This window comes from Amphiprion ocellaris, chromosome 2 (assembly GCF_022539595.1).
Source record: "Amphiprion ocellaris isolate individual 3 ecotype Okinawa chromosome 2, ASM2253959v1, whole genome shotgun sequence".
Lineage (NCBI taxonomy): Eukaryota > Metazoa > Chordata > Actinopteri > Pomacentridae > Amphiprion > Amphiprion ocellaris.
Window position 1 is genome coordinate 36067985 of NC_072767.1, and position 7568 is coordinate 36075552.

Genomic DNA, 7568 nt, shown 5'->3' on the forward strand with positions numbered 1-7568 from the left:
AAAAAAACTGGAAAGAAGAATGAAAAGAAGTCTTTAGGAGTTGTTTTCAATCAGGCAAGTTGTAATTATTCTTTAATGTTCGCTGGTATTGGACCTGTTTTCATGCTGTTCAGAGATGAAGACAATAAAGAAGCTGAAACAAAATTTATAGGAAAAAGGTGCTTCCATTATTCATTAAGCACATTTTTCAGAAAGCACCTCTAGCAAGAATAAAATAAAGTGTTTTTGCAAAATTAAAGGTGATATCTTTTTTTCATTTTACAGTTTTAATTAACTTTTTTAATTCAATACTTCAAATCAGTTACCCACAGAAGATGGGCAGATAATCAAATATTTTTTCTGTAGCAAACTTCATACAGCTTAGTGCAGTTCAAAGTGCTTCACACAGACTAATAAGCCAATAAAAACTCCAAACAAGAAGGGGTTAAAATTAAGTTGGAGTTCTAAAGGAATAAAAATAAAAAAAGTCAACATGTAAACAAAATAATAAAAAAACTAGGTAAAGTTGTATGAAAAGACAAAGCACAAAAACATATTAAAATCAAAATGTCTTTAAAAACTTATTATTAGGTTAACAAGACATGGATAGAGTGAAGAAAAACTAAATTTAACAACATAAAAACAATTAAATAAATTAATGTAAGAAACGTCTGTACCACATACTTAATGAAAAGCCAGGCTGAATAGGTGGGTTTCAAGTTTAAAGATTTAAACACTTCCAGCTGCTCCAACTCCTCAGGCAGATTGATCCAGCAGCTCAGAGCATAAACCCTAAAACCTGCCTCGCAAAAGGTTTTACTTTCTGCACTTTGGCACGACTGACAGACTCACGCCAGAGAACCTGAGGGGCTGAACTGGATCATATACTGTAAGTATGTGACACATATATGTGGGTACTAGATAAGAAAATGCTTCAAAAATAAGTGAAACTATTTTAAAATAAGCACGGAAACTGACAGACAGCCAGTGTAAGAAGTTTAAAGCAGGTGTAATGTGTTTCCTCCTCGTGGTCTTTTGGTCTAGCTGCAGAGTTCTGACATTGTTGGTTAGATCAGATGAAAGAGAATTACACTGGTCAGGCCTGGTCGAAAAAAAAAGGATGTATCAGATTCTGTCTGTCACACAGAGAGAGAAACAGTGATATTTCTGAGGTGGTTAAACTCAGATTTGAACACAAACTCCAGATCTGAATCAAAGATCACACAAAGGTTTCTTGCTTGGTGGCCTGGGGTGAATGCGTGGGATTTTCATTTTTTGGCCAGTTTCTCTCTGAAGTTCTAATCTTCAGAGAGAAGTTCTGAAGTTCTTGTTTACGATGGTAAACAAGGCTTGCAATTAATACTGGCCCAATGACTATAACAGGAGACAACTTGAAATAACTTCTTTCTTAGTCCGTGCACACATGACACTTGTGTTTGCTATCATCTATTGGGTGTTCTGTCAACTAGTAGTTCCTACGGACGTCCCGAACAAGTTTTCTTTTTCTGATGATTCGATCTGACCCATTTAATATTTAGTATCTGCCAGTACCAGATACAAACATGGCAGATTTGCATGGGATTAGGTTCACATGTCGGCCTCCTCAATTATTACAAGCAACTAGGTGCAGAGGTAATAATGGTCCTGTCCAAATAGGGTTTCAATCAAATAAGCATTTTTTGGAGAGGGTCAAACTATTTCCTTAACCCACGTGCATGTTTAGGTTCCAGCGTTGCATCATTGCACATGCAGGCTATATGTCTGGCAGCATTTACTGGACAGTTTATCTTTGCTGCCCTGTTGTATTCTATTTTATTGTTGGCCATGTGCACTGTCCACAGCTATGTTTAGATGTAGAGGAAGTGGGTTTGTTGATTGGTAAACATATCCTGTAAACACAACAGCATCCCATTAGGAGAACAACATGTTGTAAATGTGGGATTATAATAACTTTCAGGTTAATATCCGTCAATAATAAAGCCGACGACACTGCACTGGATTTGACTATCTCGGGCTCGTCTGGTCCATATGACATCATTTTTATCACACGTCTACAGGTGGATCAGGGCTGATAATCAAAACATCCCCTGATAAAACATTGGTTTTCTTGTGGAAGGGAAGGCAGAGTGGATACCAAACATCCTTATGATTCTAATATCAGCAAATAAGTAGAGAAATGAGGAAATGGCTATTTTGGGAGCTGTGCAAAAGGACCTTGACTGTGTCTGTGTGTGTGAAATGATTGTTTATGTATGAGACTGTTCCATAGGCGTGACCGTCATGCCACCGGTGACCCTCAGATTCCCTCCTGTGCGACGTCATGTCACTTCCCCCCTTTGTTTCGCCGCTCAAGAGGACATTTCTAAAAATGTCTTTTTGTTTAAAGGTTCTCAACAGCCCTCCTTCCTCCTTTGCTTGACAGCGCTGTGTGTGCGTGTTTGTGCGTTAGTGACACCCTATATAGTCGGTTTCCAAAAACAGGAACTGTTGAGATGCAGATGAGGATGCTGAAGGGTGTGTGTTTTCCTCTTTGGTCTGTACCTATATACAGTCAAGGATCCTGTTTCATAACACACACGAGATTCGGACGGCGGCAGATCGGCATGTCACTGCACACTTTATTCACAGCGACATGCACACGTTTAAACATCATGCAACTCCCACGCTGCTGGATTCACCTCTGCATACAGTAACCTCAGGTCCTGACCACAGCACGGTGTTGGGACGCAAAGAGTCTCCTGAGACTCTTTAGGAACTGCTGAACATATTCAGACAGGCATGATGTAATGTTCACTTTGTGTCACCATGAATATGTCGAGGTGTCGCTGCGATTCACAGTGTGATAGTGTCAGTTTGCTATGGGATTTCATCAGTTCAGGTTGTTTATTTCAGAAACTAACTCCTCCTACAGATACTGAAAGTAACTCACACATCTATTTGAAGTGCGAGAGAAGCACACATGTGTTTCTCTTCAGGGAAAAAAAGTGGCTTTTGTCCAGGCAAATAAGTCACTTCCAGACTTCCAACACTTCCAAAGCTTCCCTCGTCGTAGTGGTACAACAATGAGAATCTGTAGTGGCTATTCAGAGGCGGAATTATAGGATGCACCAGGCGGGAGAGCTGATAAGCCGACCTCTGGGGACGAGCCCAAGCCCTGCCCTGCCCAGCCCCTGGGACGACAACTGTGCAGGGGAGAGGACAGGGATGATTATAAAAACAGAGTGTGTTTGGCAGTGTGTGTGGTAAATGCATTTGTATGTGTGAGCATAGTGTAGCTTGTAAGTGATCTGCTTTATATATAGACAGACTCAGGGAGAGGCCATTCAGAAATCTCAAAGGGCCGGTCCTCAAACTTAATAATTATTGTTTGCTAAGACATTCCATATAATCTGCCACCTCTGATTAAAGCTGCACTACTTTACAAAATGTATAATAACAAAAAAAACTAATCTAATGCAGATAGTGTTACTCAACAAACCAAACTGACTCTGCAGTCCATGTAAACATCCGATCCACTTTGAACATTGCGGTTGTATTGCAGAGCGGTGTCAAGTATAAAGTTGTTTTGATGAGCAGTGGCCATTTTGGGATACTTTTGGTGTCCTTGGTTAGCCTTTGGTAGCTTGTGGTCGAAACCTCAGTTACCCCTTTTGCTAAGCAACATAATTAAAAGCAAATGCATGATGTCACATTCTAAGAAGAGCATCAAATGAAAGATTATGGTTGTGAAATGTGATGATGTCACATTCTGATAAGAGCTGAAGTAATTCAACTGCTCTGAGCAACTAAAAAACTATGAATGCAAGCTGAATGTTTGTTGAAAATAGGCGAGTAACACTTTTTGCTAAAGTTAGGGAAATCAGGGAGTCAAAGAAACCTGTGTTGAGTGATGGCATAACAAACAGGATGCAGTTTCCAGTGTCAAACTTAGTCACTTTGCTGGCCAAACCATCCAGCTCCAGGCCTCTAGGGGAAGATGTTTTACAGCACCACATTGTCTTGCTGCTTCCACCTTTGCTTTTGGGAGGGAAAAGTCATTATCTCACTCATAAAGCAGGAATCTGTGTGTGTGTGTGTGTGTGTCTGTCTGTTCATCACATATCTCGACAACTATTCATCTAATCTCCTTCAGACTTGGCAGGTGTTTCACCAGGGACTCGGGGGAGTGCCATGTGGAGTTTGAAATCATTTGGATGAGTAATGCTTATATTTTGGCAAAAAAAAAAAAAAAAAAGCTGATTTCTGTTACTCTTTTCCAAAAGTGTCCTCAGCAGCCCTTTAGCTGCTTCTGGGGGTGGAACCGAAGTTACTCTTGTAACATCATTAAAAGCAAATGTATGATGTCATGTGATTAATGTGACATTATGATGAGATGATCAAGGGCAAAATGTCAAGATTGTAGAATGTTCGCAAATATTTATGACAGCAGGTGTTGCACTATTTTGCTGTTGATTTTGAGGATATCACGAGAACTGAAAGCGCCCCCAGCTGTCATAAGTACCCTACTGGAGACCTTAAACACCCTAAAATTTGTGTATGGAGATGTTTAGTGTTTTAGTTGAGGATCAGGGACCAAACCGACGTCAGAATGAAAATCTGTGCTGCATTTGGAACATTGGAGGAAACATGTCAAACTTATCTAAGCAGCTCAACGACAGACATCCACATCTGTACACAGGATTTATGGTAAGAGTGTCAGTTTTTACTTTGTATTAACAACATGTCATCACAATGTTCACAACCTCAAATGTTACTTTTATAGTTTGTGAACTTACACAGCTGTAGGCTCTGGACATGAGGTTCACAAAGGCTAACGCAGCTTGTTTAGACTAACTAATGAGGAGGATGCTGTGCAGCAAATTAAGTCAACACACATCGCCAACTAGATCTGAAGCTTTCCAGATACCCAAAAAATTAGACAAAACCTTGCATCGAGAGAACAGGATGAGTGACTTTTATAACACAATTTTGTTAGTTTTAAATACTTAAAGACTAAATCCCACTACTGTTTTGTAATGTTAGTATTCTTTTATATATTTTTAGACCTATTCATTCATTTGCAGTCTCTTTTTTCATATAAATACAGTAAAAATGCTTTGTCATCATCAAAAATTTGACTGTTTCTGAATTGTTTTTCACAACTGTCATTTTTATTACTTGAAATCTTCATCACAAATTGCTGTTTTTTTCTAATGAAAGACTGTTGAAAAATTCTCCACATTAGTTTCATTAATTTATTTATCTAATCTGCTGTGGTATTAAAATTGGTATCACACATAATTTCTTCTAAATTTTCACCCAACTGCTTGTTTTTACATCTATGATTTATTTGCCTGTACTGGGAGAAAACTCTATAAAAATCTAAACAATATTAATATTATTATTATATCTACATGCCATGGACACCCTTGTAGTTTTCTTATCTTCAGAAACTACAAGTGCAGAACATGTAGATTTTGACTATTTCACAACCATGTTTGTTTCTGACTTTCAGACAAAAACATGAAAAACGAAACAAGCAGAATAAGCAGCATTCCTAAAGATGAATAAATATAGATCAAATAAATGTCTGTTGACCTCTTCTGTCCTCCATGGCCCTCCCTCTACCTCTCCATCAAGTCATTTCCATTCACTCGACAGGGGATCCTGTCTTGGATCCCATCTGGAAACTCTATCCTCAGCAAGTGGCTTCTTAAAGGGCATCATCATCCGCTGCTCTATTTGCAGACCTGTGAGTGAGTTTTCCGGTATCACAGCTCTGAAATAGCTCTGTCAAAGAGCCAGAGCCAGGGAGGCACCGCATTCTGTTCTCAACACGGATGTCCACCTCAACGCTGAGCGACGGTCCCACAGAATACAGAATGAGATTACCATATGAGATGAGAGGGAAGGAGGTGGGATGCAGACAGCAGGAGAGGAAGAGGAGAGGGAAACTTAAAATGAAGGGAAGTGAAAGGAAGACTAAAGGGTGAAAGCTTCTGCTGTGTGGAGTCTTTGTGAGAAGACCTGAGCCTGCTTTGAAGAAGGTCCTGGGGGGGATCTGAGCTCAGATAAAGGGGATGGAAAGAAGAGGAAACGAGTGTGTTTATTCTGTGTGTGTTTGCTGTTTGAAGATGGGTTCAGAAAGACAATTTGACACATCACTGAGGCCATGCTGCACTTGGCATTTGAATAGAATCCTGAATCTCACGGTTTGAGCCCTGAGGAGCCCTGGCCAGAAAACTGACCTCTTGATCAAACCATTAACTACCACCCACTGAACTCAGATCAGTTACTTGAGACCCCCGCTAGGCCTCTTCTCAGCCAGATAGGAGTGTTTTATTCCCTGGCAATCTGCTGCTTTGCCCCTCAGTCCAAACTAAACACATTTCAAAAGCAGGAGCCTGCACACACACACACACACACACACGCACGCATCGCCACACACTTAACACACTCGCACTGCTTGTATGTGAGCCTGGCTGTGGATCAGAGGACATCAGGGCTTCAGCACTAACAAACCTTTGGAGAAAAAAAAACAGCATCCTGTGGGAGCTTTGAGTCGAGCCCATCCATCCACAATGGTGTGATAACTCCAGGCCCGAACCCAGATATACACAAAAAGACACACAACGTATTTGCACATAAACACAGGCACACATAAAGCTAGCAATTGGCTACCATACCCCCCAACTCTCATAAATACACAGGGCCCCTGGGCTTTGATCCTTCCTGGCCAACAAAAGACTGACTAATGACTTAACAACAGAAACATGCGTTAACGACTTCTTCTCACTCTTCTATAATGTTTGCCAGGTTCTGCTAGTCATTGTGCTGTTTAGAAGGAGAAACACAACCAGCAGACTCTGTGACATCTGTTATGAGACAGTGTTGGAATGGAGGCTTTGCCAGGTCGCTGATTCTGGCAGACGTCTCGGGATGTAAGGAAAAGTGTCAGGTTTGGTGGTGAAGCGTTTACTGAAAGATTGTGTGTGTGGAAGTAGGAAGAATCTGGGTCATTTTACTCCCTGCGGTATCTGAACCCAGGCTTTGAACTATTTACCTCTGACACCTAAGCTGCAAACTACATTTGGAAAATCCCACAGATCTTGCTGCTGAATGCAAGTCTCTTGGGATGGCAGCGTTGGTCTGCCGGTCAGCCTCGTTTAGTGTTTTCTGCATTGTTAACATCACCATAGGCTGTTTTTTTTCCATGGTAGAAGACACACCACGAGGTAAATAAGCAATCAATAGCTGAGTATTTCCACCTTGAAACTTCAGTGTTGCAAAGTGTCTCAGAAACACAGATTCAGACTTACAGTATTTCATACGTAACAAACTTCAGGTACCAATCCAGTAACCTGTAGAGTGGAGTGTTCTGTATCAATATTCTTCTTCAGAATTTGTTTCCAGTAGCAGTTTTAAAGTGTTTGAGCAGATCTGTAGTTGAACTAGTGTGCTTGAGCTATAACTAGGGAGAAAGAAGTCTAAATATGTAATTTTAATATACAGAGATGAGTTTTTAGGGGGTTTTATCAATGACTGTAGAGTGACCTTAATGGACTACCATCAATTTTGTACAGACATTCATGGTTCCCAATAGCTAAATT